This window comes from Felis catus, chromosome B1 (genome assembly GCF_018350175.1).
Source record: "Felis catus isolate Fca126 chromosome B1, F.catus_Fca126_mat1.0, whole genome shotgun sequence".
Classification (NCBI taxonomy): Eukaryota; Metazoa; Chordata; class Mammalia; order Carnivora; family Felidae; genus Felis; species Felis catus.
The window spans coordinates 150,885,001-150,901,704 of record NC_058371.1 but is presented as its reverse complement, the minus strand read 5'-3'; the positions used below and the strand labels follow the sequence as shown (position 1 = coordinate 150,901,704).

At 34.2% G+C, this 16,704-nt stretch overlaps 1 pseudogene; it reads right to left on the bottom strand.

Annotated features, from left to right (window-relative positions):
• Positions 1-273: 273 nt before the first annotated feature.
• Positions 274-16,704, bottom strand: part of LOC123385156 — a 38,264-nt pseudogene continuing 21,833 nt past the window's right edge.

Sequence of the window (16,704 nt, the reverse complement as noted above, 5' to 3'; positions counted from 1 at the left end):
GGTCACTTAGTGGGTTAAACGTCTGACTTCAGCTCAGGTCATGATCTCGCAGTTTGTGAGTTCAAGCTCTGCATCCGGCTCTGTGCTGACAGCTCAAAGCCTGGAGCCTGCTTCGGATTCTGTGTCTCCCTCGCTCTCTGCCCCTCCTCTTCTCACACTCTCTCTCACTCTCTCAAAAATAAACATTAAAAAAAAGAAGTAGAAGAAAATAATTAGAGTTGAGATTATTTTATACGACAAAACAATTGCAGAAGCTAACTTAATTTTTCAAAACTAAACTAGGTGTGTATATGGTCCACTGGTATCCAGCTTTATAACTCCTGTTTGGGTAAGTATCCTGTTCCCGCCACAACCTTGGCTTCAGCTGTCTTGCTGTTAGCAGCTAATTCCTTCTCACACAGAGTCACAAATTGCGGATAAAGTTTTAACCCTTCCGCTTTTCCAGAGTTAGAGTGATACTGCATGTTTCTGCCTTTTATTCTCCCACCAAGGGTGGCTTGAGGGATGATAAGAATGTTGCCAAGGAGCTCTAATACAGACACGTGCTTGCCATTTTCTGTTTCACTTAATCATATTAACCATTTTGTGAAGAAGTTTTTTATTAGGTGCCTTGGAAAAACACACATAGATCACTAATGTTCCCTGAACCTCCTGGGTCTCGGTGACCCCCTTGGCTGGGTGTATTTACAGCCAGCCCCGCAGGCACTGATCCAGAACTCCCCGGGCCTGAGGTATCCGGCCACCCTCAGCCTGGGCTCAAACCCTGGCAATCTAACATGTCCAGGTCCTGGGCTTGAGGCCATTTACATTTTTAGCCATAGTAACTGATATGTAATCTTTGGAAGAATTATATTTTCAGTACATTTTCTGGTAGTTAATGACTGAGTGTGTTTCCCGAAAATTCACATGGTGAAGTCTTAACTCCCAATGTGATAGTATTTGGAGGTGGGACCTTTGGAAGGTAATAAGGTTTAGATGAGGTCATGAGGATACAGTCCTCAGGATAAGATTAGTGCCCTAATAAGAATAGACCAGATAACCTGCTTTCTTTCTTCTCTCTTCTATTTCTGCACCATTTGAGGATACACCAAGAAAGCAGTCATCTGCAAGACAGATGACTTCACCATAATTTAATGATGTTGGCATTCTGATCTCAGGTCAGACTTACATCCAGAACTGTAAGAAACAAATGTCTGCTATTTAGGACACCTAGCCCATGGCATTTTGCTATAGCAGCCTGTGCTAAGACACTGTATTGGATTTCGATTCTTCTCTCTATGACTTGTAAATAGAGATTTCCAAAGGTCTGCTGTTTTAGTGAATCAAAATTTTTAAATTTTATTAATAAAGTAAATTTGAGAGAGAGACAAAGAGAGATGAGAGAGTGAGTGGGGGAGGGGCAGAGAGTGAGGGAGACACAGAATCTGAAAGAGGCTCCTGGCTGTGAGCTCTCAGCACAGAGCCCAATGTGGGGCTCGAACTTACAAGCCATCAAATGACCTGAGCCAACTATCATATGTTCAAGCAATTCTACTTTTGGGTATTTATCTGAAGAAAACAAAAATATCAACTCAAAGATATATATATATATATATATATATATATATATATATATATATATATATATATATATATATATTGCAGCATTATTTACAATAGCTAAGACATAAAAGTAACCTAAGTGTCCATTGATAAGTGAATAAAGATGATGTATGTATGTATTTATGTATGTATATATGCATTCCTTCACTGGACATACTTCATTTTATTGTACTCACTTTATTGCACTTCGTAGATACTGCCTTCTCTACGAATTGAAGATTTATGGCAACTCTCAAGCAAGTCTATCAGTCCCATTTTGCTCTCAGCATTTGCTCACTCCATGTCTGTCATATTTTGATAATTCTTGTAATATTTCAAACTTTTTCATTGTTATTATATTTGTAATGGTGATCTATGGTCAATGGTTATGATTTGCTGAAAGTTCAGATGAGGGTTAGCATTTTTTAGCAATAAAGTATTTTTTCATTAAGGTACATACATTTTTTTTGACATAATGATATTGCACACTTACTAGTCTACAGTAGAAACAGAACTTTCATATATGTATTGGGAACCGGAAAAATTATTTGTTGTAAAGATCACTTTATTGCTGTGGTCTGGAACTGAACTTGTAGCATCTTCAAGGGATTCCTGTGCCTCAGAATATTACTCAGCATTAAAGAAGAAAGAAATGTTGCCATTTGTGACATCATGGATGGACTTACAGAGTATTATGCTAAGTGAAATAAATCTGAAAAAGACAAATACTTATATGTGGAATCTAAACAAGACAAACAAACAAAATAAAGCAAACTTATAGAGAACAAAGTGTTGGTTGGTTACCACAGCTGGGAGATGCTGAAGGTGAGCAAAATATGTGAAGGGGACTAAGAGGTACAAACTTCTAGAAAAGAGAGAGAGAGAGAGAGAGAGAGAGAGAGAGAGAGAGGATGGGACCAATACTGTATGCTCTCACTTCTGTGTTAGAAATTTAAAAATAAATAAATAGATAAACAGATAACACAAATTCATAGAAAAAATCAGATCTGTGATTACCAGAAATAGGGGTGGGGAAGGGGGAAATGGAGGAAGGTGGTCAAACTTTCAGTTACAAGTACTAGGGATGTAATGTACAACATGATGACTATAGTTAACACTGCTGTTTGGCATATGTAAAAGTTGTTCGGCATATATAAAATTTGTTGAGAGTAAATCCTCAACGTTCTCATCACCAGGAAAAATAAATGTATTTTTTTTTCCCTGTATCTATATGAGGTGATCAGAGTTAACTTACTGTAGTAATCATTTCATGGTATGTGAAATGGTAAGTGAAATCATTATGCTGTACACTTTACTTATGTGGTGATATGTCAATTACATCTCAATATAACTGAGGATAAGACACTTGAAAAATATTGATGGATTTGAGTACTGAAAACATACAGCTTTTAAAGTTCTAAAACATAGAAAAGCAGTAAGTTAATAAACAAGAAGTAAAGATCAAACTAGGAAAATATTTAAAAATAACATTATTAGTGAAGTGTTACTATCCGCGATATATATGAAGTTTCCATAAGTAAGAAACATTAGATTCTACATAAAATAAGAAGATGCATAAGGAGACAATGTGTAGAGCAAACGAAATTGGCCAATTCACTTAGAAATATATCATGCTTAAAAGTGAAACTTATGTGCAGTTTTAAAGTATTTTGTCTATCACATTTGCAAAGTTATAAATAAATCCTGGAATATATCATAGTTTTCAAGCATAAATTATGTTTAAGCATAAACTAGTACTATCTTTATGAGACATATTTAGGCATGATTTTAACTTTTTTGGTTTGTTTGCCATATTTTGACCCAGAATTTGCATTTTTGGGGATCTAGCTTAAAACCTCCACACTGTGGAATAATTAATGTTCCATACATTTATTTCATCATTAATCACACTAATCCAAAATTAACATTAAAAATCTCAGAGAGATACTTTTCTTTGGTGGTTACTGATCCCAATACCCACTCTCCTTTTTTTAACACTAGAATATTGATAATTTTAGCTGGATGCATGACCATCTACTTAAAGACCACATTAGCAAGACTCTGGTAAGTTCAAAATTGCCATGTTGTGTCCAGTAAGATAGCAGCAGATGGTGAATGTCACTGTCTAATAATTCCTGAAAAGAAAATGCTACCCATTCAAGTATATTTTCTGACATTCAGTCTTATTTAGATGAGACATGGTGACAGCAACAACCTAGGGGATGGTAGCCTAACAGTATAGAAGATACCTCTTTCCCTCCAACTCATCTGGAATTTCAGAATTTTTAGAAAAGACGAGTATGATTATTACATTGTTTAAGACACCACTATCAGTTCTCAAAGAGCATTGACCACGTCTTAACTAATAGTTTTCTGTACTTTCCCAATAATCTACAATGAATATCTACACAGATAACACAAGTCAACATTTAAAAGAAGAAAGAAACCAAAAATAAAACTGGACAGAATTCACTCAACTGGTGTTTTACTGCTAAAAGCTGGTGGTCTTAACTCTAAGCTATTTGGGTGCTTAAGAATTTCTTAAGACTTATCACTAGAAAATATTCTATATGTAAGTAATAGATGTAGTATACTGACTTTAAATGAATGCTTTTATGTGTATATTCATATATACATAAATATAACAGAATTGGGGGAAAGGTAATATATAACAGCCTTGTTGAATTAGCAGAAGGTCCTCTATACTTAGAAAAAAAACAGGATAATGTTAGCACTATGCTTCTTAGAGAAACCTTGCATTTTAGCATTGTCAAATAGACTTAGAAATAGTTATTCTGTATAATGATAACCATTAATTTGGGTTAACTTTCTGGTCATAACTAAGTGACTATAATACAACAACCTAGTTCATCGAGTTAGATGAGGATTAAAAAATAATTTATCACTGTAGCTAGCACACACACACATGGAGTTCAATAAAGATTACTTTTTGTGATTATGATAAGCAAATTTAGAGATGAGATACTAAGATTAAGTGACAAACAGAAAATGTATACCTGGGTACCTCTCAATGGACGTTAAGGTTAGAAAGTTAATGTGGATTAATTGAAAAGGACTACATGGTAGTTAATAATTTTTCACTTATTCAGTTAGTAATTCAAAGCTGGAGATGTGCCTTGGAATAAAGATATAACAAAACGCATATTTTAAGATATTGAACCGTGTCAAATTATACTTAATATGTGTATTTAAAATTTATTGTGCTATGACCTTTTTACTGACACACATGACTAGTATCCTCCAATGATGCTATAGAGGCAAAGTGTTTTCATAGATGAAATATTTTTATAGGCAGAATGTAGCCTCAATAGAGAATAATTATTTTATTTCTAGTATCATTCAGTATCAAAAGACTGCTTAATATCATCATTAATAAACTTAAATGTAAAAAAAAAGAAAAAAAATTTAAAAAAATAAACAAGTGTAATATCTGTCTGGGTGTCATTGCGCACTTTTATAGAATGTCATCTAGAGTAAGAAGATGCAGGAGATTATGTTTGAGTTCTATACTACTCCACGTAAATTATGAAATGTGTTTTTTAGCTAGGTGAAGGAGTAGAAGTGGGATAAAGTAGGCTGAGTAAATTCATTAGGGATACATGTAAGCTGTGTTTTAATTATACATTATCCCAAGGTAATATATACCTAATAAACTATATACATAACTATATATAACTATATGAGAAACTACGTATATAACAGTTTATGTTACTGAAAACCATAGATTTGTAAAAATATACCCATTTTCTTTCTTCTAAGCCTGGCTTTCATGTCTTCTGATATTAATTACCCCATCATTATTTTCCCTTAATTTTTATTACCAATCTTATTAGAATGTTAGCTTCTCAGCAGAGGAATATAGGTCTGTTTTATTCAACAGTTCATCATCATCATCAAACTGCCTTGCAATAAAAATGCCATATAGTCTCTTACACATATAAATAAAATGTTTAATAAATACATATTTTTAACTAAAGAGAATCAGCAACATTAGTAAAGGAAAGAAACTTGGAGATCATCAAGTTTTCGTAAGTAAGAAAACTGAGGCCAAGAGAGAACAGACAAAAAAGCTCAAGATCACAGAACAAGTCTATGAGAGAGATTATATGGTCATGTGAATAGCAGTAATTTTGGATTTTTTTCTTTAAACATTATTGCAATATCTATTCTCTCTTTCTTCTTTTTAGTAAGAAAATATTTCTCATTATTATTTTCAATCACTTTCCCTTTTAACGATAAAGGATAGTCTCTTTAATAAAAATGAGTTGTTGGGAAAATGAATGAACATAACGTTAAGGGTAGTTTCTCTGGCCACCATGCATGATGTTTCTGAAGTATGCAGTGGATAATACATTAAGATTAACTTAATGTATATGGATAACATTTCTACAAACTAGTTTCAGTCATAAAAAATATAGCGCAGAAAATGTCATTTCCAAAGTACAAAGAGTTTCATGGTTGTGCTAGGATTCAAACTGAGGACTTTCTAGTTCAAATGTGGAATTTTCTATGAAATAAACGTATATATATGTTAAATTAGCACGGTTTCAGAATAAATAATAGATAAATGTAGTGCACACTAGTAACCAATTTTAAGTTTCTATTCTCTTTTCCTCCTTCAGACGCTCTACCTGGTGACTGTATTTTACAACCTCTCTTTCAGTTTGATATGGTCATATGACTGTGTCCGCACTAATGGCATATGAACAGAGGTGGTATGTGCAACTTTTGATGTATCATTGGATTGCACTATTTCCCCTGGAAAAAAATGTTAGAACACAGACCTGGTAGTACTTTGTCTTGGACAGTGCAGATCAGGATAATACCTTGGAGTATGGGCAGATTTATAAAGGATCTTGGTTACTGAATGATATTTTTAAAAATGTTTATTTATTTTTGAGAGAGAGAGAAAGAGAGTGCACATGCATGCAAGCGGGGAAGGGACAGTGAGAGAGGGGGAAAAGGATCCAAAGTGGGTTCATTTGGCTCTGTGCTAACATCAGAGAGCCTAAAGTAGGGCTTGAACTCATGAACTGCGAGATCATAACCTGAGCCAAAGTCAGAAGCTTAACCGAGTCACCCAGGATGTCTAGGTCTCATTTTTACTACATCCTTAGCCATATGTATGCAGCCTATACACTTACTAATATAAAGTAAATAAGAAATCAAGAGAGACAGAAGGGATGTAACTCTAACTTAAGCAAGAGATCAGAACTCAGATCCTGGAAGCCAAGAGTAGGTGGAAAATAGAAGACCAAGAATTGGACAGGGTAATTAATGACAACTACAGACTGGGAAACATATACTGCTTATGGACACAAAGAACTCATGCTGGATATGCTTAACAGTAATAAATAGATAAAAGGAGAAGGTCTGTTCCTTTTCAGGTTATCTCAGAGAAATTAGAGTGGAAATAAAGTAAAAAAAAAATAATGAGGATGAAGGTCTTCTCAGGGAGATAAGCAAATAGATGAGAAGCAAGAGAGTTAAATGAATAGTATGGTGAGAATTAATGTGTATCTAAATATGAAGAATTATTTACAAATACACTCATTGAGGGACTCTTTAAAGGGTTCATTAAGTAGTAGGGACTGAGCTTATATTCTCTTGGCTGAATTAAGTAATGGTTCTGAACCTCAGCTTTATCACCTGAAAAAGAGTGGTTTTAAGAATTTGATAAAAACACGATGGAAAGAAAATGGCACATAAAAGTCTAATCATTCTTGTTTATATCATTGTTAGAGAAAATGAGGCAACTAATTCTCTGTAGGATCTGACATCATCAAAGTAGAATATAATAATTTATCTGTGCTCTTGAAAAATAAGTAGATATCTTTTAGGCAGAGAGCAAGATAGGGTTTTTCAAACAGAAGAAAGTATAGACATAAAGGCAAAGAATCAGGTAAGATCATCATATATAGAGGAAATTAATAGAGATTTACAAAGCTTGGAACATAGGTTACAAAATAGAAAATAACTGAACAAGTAGATAGGGACAAAATCTGAAAGATTTAACTTCCAATTTAAAGGTATTAGACATAATCCTATGTGTTAAAAAGCATACTTTTTTTGAACCAAAGAGTGATATGAAAGATACATTTTATACAAAGAAATCCAAGCTTCATTATGGTGTATGGAAGAACAAAACAGGCCACTACAGGGAGATTGGACAAAAGATTTGGAAAGAGAATTGATATCCAAACTAAGTCAGGGGAAACAGGCATACATAAGGAAAAAAAATGATTGAAGAGATAATCTGAAAATAGAATCAGTATTACTTGGTAAATAACTGGATGTGGGATACTCTGTAACTTGAGAAACTCATGATTCTAATAAGCAAAATTTCAAAAACTGGGAAAGAAATAGATTTTTAGAAAAGAAATGAGTAAGTTTTATGAAAGTGTGATTGTTGCCAAAAGTATAGGGATATGGGTATGCCTCAGGTATATATACTTAAGGTAAAATGATGCATATAAGAGTAACATAAAAATCATATTTTTGCTATATTGTTCATCTCCTATATCTTCATACTTCTTCATAAGGAGTTTGTATATTTAATATTAGCTGCTTACTCCCAAGAAAGTATTTGAATTTCACTGTGAAGGAGCTCGTTGTATGACAAAAGGAACAGAATGAGGAAGACATTAAACATGGCCCCTGCATTTATAAAGCTGAGTCTAGAGTGAGGAAGCAGATAAATTGTGATGGTTAATTTTATGTGTCAACTTTGACAAGGGAAATGGATGTCCAGATTAAACAATATTCTTGGTTGTGACTTTGAGTATTTCTGAGTAAGATTACCATTTGAATGAGTAGACTCATTAAAATAGATAGTCTTCCCCAATGTGGGTGAGTATCATCCAATCTGTGAGGGCTCCAATAGAACAAAAAGGTTTATGAAGGAGGAATTCACCACTGTTTGCTTCCTCCATGCCTTCCTGAGCCAGGATATCAGTCTCCTGCCCTTGAACTGAGATTTGCACCATCAGCTCCCCTGGTTTTTAGGCCTTGGGAATAGGACTGGGATTACACCAATGGCTTTGTGGGGTTTCCATCTTGCAGATAACAGATCATGGGACTTCTCAGGCCCCATAAAAGCATGAGCTAAATTATTACAATCTCTTTATATAAATCCACTATGGCTTTATTTCTCTGGAGGACTCTAATACACAAACTAAGAGAAATTTGTTGATCAAGGTACCATCATGACCAATGGTGAGGAGAATAGCAAGGTGAAGTCTAGCTTGTGGGGTTATACTCACATGGTAAATGGAATCACACAGGTATTCTCAGTCATGTTTCCTGTTGAAAGGATTTCTGTCCCTAATAGAAATGAAGTGAACACCTTCCAGTAGCAACAGCTAATATATATGAAGAAGAATAGAAGCAAAAAACCACTCATCTAATCTAGAAAGGCCCGATGGACAAGCAGGGAGAGGAGAAAAAAAGAAAAACACTGACCTATATGGAAACCATTTCATCTGAAAACTTTCAACTTCAGTAAAAGGGGTTTGTTTAGTCCTAACAATTTCTTCACCAACTCAGGCTAATATTAAATTTATTCCTCTGTAAAATCCCAAGAAAAACGTAAGTAAATTGAAACTAAGAGATAAAGAAAAAACTTTCACTGAATTTGTAATTTAATAAAAATTGTTATCTATGGATAAGAAAAGGAACAGGGTAGGCAATGATGGAAGGGTGCCTTTTCGAAACACACCCTGTTACTGTAGTTTTGGTTTAGAAAATATATAAATATTTTACATATTCACAAAGAAAATTTTAATTTACAAAAGCCCCCTTCACCAAAAAAAAAAATTGAAAAAAGTAAGTAAAGAAACTCAACTTTATATCAAGGTGGAGAGATAGCCACATACAGAAGTAAATTACTTTAAATGACTTTGAAATAAATTAGAAGCACAAAGAAATAATAAATATTATTTAGCAGTTTAAATTTGGGGTGTAATCAATATTACGAATTTAAACTTATTGTGTAGAATAACACAACTGTGTTTTACCTTAATGTTATAAACCAAATATTTCAGTAAAAAAGAATGAGATCAAGATCCAACCAGTTTAAATTTTATAATGTTAAAATTGAGTCTGAAATATGATAAACCTATAATTTTTCTTAGGAAAACTACATTTTTCTATCTAAAGAAAGGTTTGTATCTTCAAAAACAGCCATGTCGTGAATGACAAGAAAGAGTAAGAAACTCCAGATGAACAATCAAGAGAAATAACAAAAGAATTCTTTGAAATTCAGAGTATTCAATATTCAATACTTAGAAATACTGAAGCGATTTTAAAGTTTAATGTAAAAATTTCAAAAACACTGTCATAAAATAATTTTTCTGCAATATAAACCAGTAAAATATTGCTGAAATCATTGACTGAACAAACGCTTTTAGGTCAAATTAGATTTTTGTAAACAAAGAATCCTGTGAGTAGCTTCAAAGTTCTGTTAAATTAAGAAAAAATCCCATTTACAATTGTACCAAAAATAAGATACACAGAATAAACCTAACCAAAGAGGTGAAAGAGGTATACTCTGAAAACTAGAAAACATTGATGAAAGAAATTAAAGACAAAAAAGTAGAAAAACATTCCATGCTCATGGACTGGGAGAACAAATATTGTCAAAACGTTTATACTACCCAAACCAACCTACACATGTACTGCAATCCCTAACAAAATATGAACATCCTTTTTCACAGAACTAGAACAAAGAATCCTAAAATTTGTATGGGACCACAAAAGACCCCGAATAGCCAAAGCAATCTTGAAAATGAAATCAAAGCTGGAGACATCACAATTCCAGACTTCAAGTTATATTACAAAGCTATAGTCATGAAGAGAGTATGGAACTTGCACAAAAACGATGAAACAGAAGAGAAGACTCAGAAATGAACCCAAATCTATATGGTCAATTATTCTTTGGCGAAGCAGAAAAGAATATCTAACCGGAAAAAAGACAATCTCTTCAATAAATGGTGATCAGAAAACTGGACAGCAGCCTAAAAAGAGAAAGAAACTGGGACACTTTCTTTTTTTTTTTTTTTTCCAACGTTTATTTATTTTTGGGACAGAGAGAGACAGAGCATGAACGGGGGAGGGGCAGAGAGAGAGGGAGACACAGAATGGGAAACAGGCTCCATGCTCTGAGCCATCAGCCCAGAGCCTGACGCGGGGCTCGAACTCACAGACCGCGAGATCGTGACCTGGCTGAAGTCGGATGCTTAACCAACTGCGCCACCCAGGCGCCCCAACACTTTCTTATACCATATGCAAAAGTACACTCAAAATGGATGAAAGACCTAAATGTGAGACCTGAAACCATAAATAAATAAACCATAAAATCTTAGAAGAGAACACTGGCAGTAATTTCTTTGACATCAGCCAAAGTAACTCTTTTGTAGATATGTCTCCTGAGGCCAGGGAAACAAAAGCAAATATAAGCTCTTGGGACTATATCAGGAAAAAAAAAGGAAAAACAAACAAACAAAAACACCTTTTGCATAGCAAAGGAAACAACCAACAAAACTAAAGGGCAATCTATGGAATGGGAGAAGATATTTGCAAATGACATATCCAAAAAAGAGTTAGTATCCAAAATATATAAAAAATTTATACAACTCAACACCCCAAAACCAAATAATCCAATTAAAAAATGGGCAGAGGATATGAACAGACATTTCTCCAAAGAAAATATACAGATGACGAAAAGACACATGAAAAGATGTTCATCATCACTAGCCATCAGGAAAATGTAAATCAAAACTACAATGAGATATCACCTCATACCTGTCAAAATGGGTAAAATCAACAACACAAGCAACGACAAGTATTGGCGAGGATGTGGAGAAAGGGAAACCCTCTTGCACTGTTACTGGAAATACAAATTGATGCAGCTACTCTGGAAAACAGTATGAAGGTTTCTCAAAAAGTTAAAAATAGAACTACCTATGATCCAGTAATCACACTACTGGGTATTTTCCTAAAGAATGCAAAAACACTAATTCAAAGGGATACATTCACCCGTATATTTATAGCAGATTGTATACAATAGCCAAGATATGGAAGCAGCCCCAGTATACATCAGCTGATGAATGGATAAGGAAGGAGTGTGTGTGTGTGTGTATAATTAGGTATGTATACACACACACACACACACACACACACACACACACACACACAGAATATTATTTGGCCATATAAAAGAATGAAGCCTTGCCATTTGCAATGACATGGATGGAGCTAGAGAGTATAATGCTAAGCGAAATAAATCAGAGAAAGACAAATACCATGGGCTTTCACTCATATGTGGAATTTAAGAAACAAAACAAATGAGCAAAGGGAAAAAAGAGAGAGAAAGAAACAAATCAAAAACAGAGTTGTAACCTCTAAAGAACACTTTGGTGGTTACTAGAGGGAAGTTAGGGTGGGCAGATGGGATAAAGCGTAATAGGGATTAAGGAGGGCACTTATTGTGATGAACACTGAGTAATGTATGGAATCATTGGATCACTATATTGTACACCTGAAACTAACATAACACTGTAAGTTAACTAAATAGAACGAAAATAAAAACTAAAGAAACTACTTCTTTTAAAATTCTCAGGAAAGGGGCCCCTGGGTGACTCAGTTGGTTAAGTGTCTGACTGCCTCAGGTCATGATCTCACAGTTTGTGAGTTTGAGCCCCACTTCTGTCTCTATGCTGATAGCTCGGAGCCTGGAGCCTGCTTTGGATTCTGTGCCTGCGCTCCTCTGTCTGTCTGTCTCTCTCTCTCTCGCTCTCAAAAATAGACATTTACAAAAATAAAATTCTTAGGCAAGTGTTACTCAACATTTTCAGATTTGGATGAGCAAAAGGTAATTCATAAAGGTAATCCGTAAACAATGGATGTAATTATTTATGATTTATTCGGGATTTCTTTTTAAGTTCCAGTTTAGTTGGTTGTTGTTTTTAGTTTTTTTAAGAAATACATTATGTTAATCTTTCTTGTCTGGGAAGTAAGAAACATGGGCTTTCAAAAACCTATCTATTTGCATGGCATTATTTTGTATGTTATTATACACAGAACACCATGGTCATGGTTTATTTAGATTAGATTTATTTATCTTAATTTAGAAAAAACCTGTGGTGTTTACTACTAAAACATTATCTTTAAGATTTTTTTTAATTTTTTTTTCAACGTTTATTTATTTTTGGGACAGAGAGAGACAGAGCATGAACGGGGGAGGGGCAGAGAGAGAGGGAGACACAGAATCGGAAACAGGCTCCAGGCTCTGAGCCATCAACCCAGAGCCTGACGCAGGGCTCGAACTCACGGACCGCGAGATCGTGACCTGGCTGAAGTCGGACGCTTAACCAACTGCGCCACCCAGGCGCCCCTTAAGATTTTTTTTTTAAATGTAAGATTTCAGGCACAAAAATTGAATGGTTAAAGAAATGTCTTTCTATTAATGTGCTGCTTATATAATAACTGAGCACCTCAGAAATAGAGAGTGATATTTAAACTCAGTGGGAAGATCATGAATATCAGAGTTCCACTTAACAAACATTCTTGACAGGTTTTTATTTATTTTTAATATGCTAGCAAAAACATTTAACAGAACTCAGGGTGATTTTCAGTATGCTCTCACACAATCTTAGTACTTCATGTGAACTTCAGGCATCTGTGAAGTGATCATTTACTTCCACTTCTTTCCCAATTCACTTTGTCTAAAATGACTTGACACAACATAAATTTACTTTATTTCACTTACAAATATAAAAAGAGAAGTCTTTTTGTTTTATGAATTAGTTTCCCTTTGTCCATATATCTTTCCCAGCTGACAAAAATAATGTATATTAGAGTCTGTGTTAATCTCAAATTCCTCTAGACTTTTAGTCAGGTAAACATGAAAATCTGCATATTATAATTACTATAAATCTGGAAAGGTTAATTTGGACATAATTTTTAATGTATCATCTGCTAGACTTGGAAAACAATGATAATTTTACTTCGTCTCATGCTTTCTCTCGAACCTCCTTCCAAAAATTTTCCAACTTCTGCATTCCAGAAACCAGGCAATTTCAAACTATAAAAATATACTTAATACATACATTTCAAACTAATCAATTTTACATAACAAAATAGTTTTAGTCTCAATATTGTTACATGAGTTTGATTTGGTCTGTGTATGATCTTTTGGGATTTCTATTTTGTCTCCTGATATTATTTCCTTGAATGTACCATGTGGCAATACTACCTACTATTTTTCTTGTTTTCTAAAAATTGTTTGTAAAACCTCCCAGAGTATTTAACGAAAATGTTAAATTATTTGAAAAATAGTTATTTTAGCTATATTTATTACTATGAAATTTTTTATAAGCTGTGATGCTGTATTTTTAATCTATTGATGCAGCTGTGTTCTTTTCGTTAAAATATTTTAAACCGTTTGTATGCATATAGCTCTAATTTCTAATAAATCCATGAATCTCAATGTTTATAATGGGTAAACTTTTCTTAAATATTTACTTGATAAGTTTTTCATATTCTAGAATTTTCCCTTAACTATGTTTACTTTTGTGAATACGTCAATTTGTATGTTGAGGTCTGAAACAGATAGGTTTCTGACAATTATGTTGAGATAATAAACAATAATCTAGTTGATCTTTCTCTTACAGTTCAAAGAAAACAATCATGAGATAATTAAAATAAGACAAAACTGAATGCTAAGACCCTGAGTTTTTAACTCAGTGCCAGAAATTAATATCACAAAAGCCATACTTTTCAAATGTGAGTGGAATAAAACAAATAAATAATAAAAAGTTTTCCTAAGTAATTTCTAAGTTCTTTGGAGTTTAAAAATTCTAGAAAATTATAATTTTGTTGATATGACCTATATATATAGTTATATATATTTAAATTTTTTTTAACGTTTATTTATTTTTGGGACAGAGAGAGACAGAGCATGAACGGGGGAGGGGCAGAGAGAGAGGGAGACACAGCATCGGAAACAGGCTCCAGGCTCCGAGCCATCAGCCCAGAGCCTGATGCGGGGCTCGAACTCACGGACCACGAGATCGTGACCTGGCTGAAGTCGGACGCTTAACCGACTGCGCCACCCAGGCGCCCCATATATTATTTTATGTATATGTTATATATACAATGCTGAGTGAATATTAAAATTGGACATGTTAATTTCTTTTTAGCTTCAAGTTTTTATGTAAATTCCAGTTAGTTAACCTACAGTGTAATATTAATTTCAGGTGTGCAATATAGCAATTCAACACTTCCATACATCACCCTGTGCTCATCATGACAGGTGAATTCCTTAATCCCCATCTCCCATTTAATCCATGCCCCCACCCACCTCCTCTCTGATAATAATCCCTGTGCTCTCTGTAGTTCAGTGTCTGTTTTCTGGTTTGCCCCCCACCTTTTTACTCTTTTTCCCTTATGTCTGTTTTGTTTCTTAAATTCTACATGAGTGAAATCATATGGTATTTGCCTTTCTCTAACAGATTTATTTCACTTAGCTGTACACTCTCTAGCCCCACACGTGTCATTGCAAATGGCAAGATTTAATTCTTTTTGATGGTTGAGTAATATTCCATTCTATATAAATACCACATCTTCTTTATCCATTCATCAGTCAGTGGACATTTGGGCTCTTTCCATGATTTGGCTATTATTAATAATACTGCTGTAAACATCAGGGTGAATGTGACTCTTCAAATCAGAATTTTTGTAACATTTGGGTAAATACCTAGAGGTGCAATTGCTGAGTCAGGGTAGTTCTATTTTTAACTTTTTGAGGGACTTTCATACTGTTTTTCAGAGTGGCTATACCAGTTTGCATTCCCACCAACAGTGTAAGAGGGTTCCCCTTTCTCTGCATTCTCCTCAACACCTGTTTCCTGTGCTGTTAATTTTAGCCATTCTGACAGGTAGGAAGTGATAGTGCATTGTAGCCTTCAATTGTATTTCCCTGATAGTGATGTTGGCATCTTTCATGTGTCTGTCATCTAACTTCATGTTTTTGAAAAATTGTTTATTCATGTCTTCTGTTCATTTTTTAATTGGATGGCTTGTTTTTTGAGGTGTTGACTTTTATAAGTTCTTTATATATTTTGAGTACTAGCCTTTTACCAGATATGTCATTTGCAAGTATTTTCTCCCATTCCATAAGTTGCCTTTTAGTTTTGTTGATTATTTCCTTCCCTTTACAGAAGGGTTTTATCTTGATGAAGCCCCAATAGTTTATTTTTTTCTTTTGTTTCCCTTAATAAAGGAGACATTTCTAATAAGAAGTTGCTATGGCTGATGTCAAGGAAGTTACTGCCTGTGTTCTCCTCTAGGATTTTGATGATTTCCTATCTCACATTAAGGTTTTTCATCCATTTTGAGTTTCTTTTGTATGTAAGAAATTGGTCCAGTTTTATTCTTTTGCAGGCTGCTGTCCAGTTTTTCCAACACCATTTGTTAAAAAGACTTTTCCATTGTGTAGTCTTTCCTTTTTTGTCAAAGATTAGTTAACCATATAGTTGTGGATCCATTTCTGGGTTTTCTCTTCTGTTCCATTGATCTATGTGTCTGTTTTTGTGCCAGTGCCCTATTGTCTTGATCACTACATATTTGTTGTTTTTTCTTTCATAAATGTCATAGCAGGTTTATTAGTAAGAGCCATAAATGGAAGCAGTCAAAATATCTATCAACAGGTGAATGGATAAATAAGCAACCATATGGAACAATCTAAAAATCATTATTCTACTTGAAACTAAGCCAGATTACGGGGAGGGAGGGAGGGAGGGAGGGAGGGAGAGAGAGAGAGAGAAAAAAACACTGAGTGATTCTACGCATAAGATCCTAAGAATACAAACTCATCTATATTTGTAATATAACTTGAAGTCTGTTTGTGATGCGTCCAGCTTTGTTTTTCTTTTTCAAGATTGCTTTGGCTATTTGGGGTCTTTTATGGTTCCATACAAATTCTGGGATTTTTTGTTGTAGTTACGAAAAATCGATGTTGGTATTTTGATAGTGATTGCATTAAATGTGGAGATTGCTTTGGGTAATATAGACATTTTAACAATATTTGCTTTTCCAATCCAT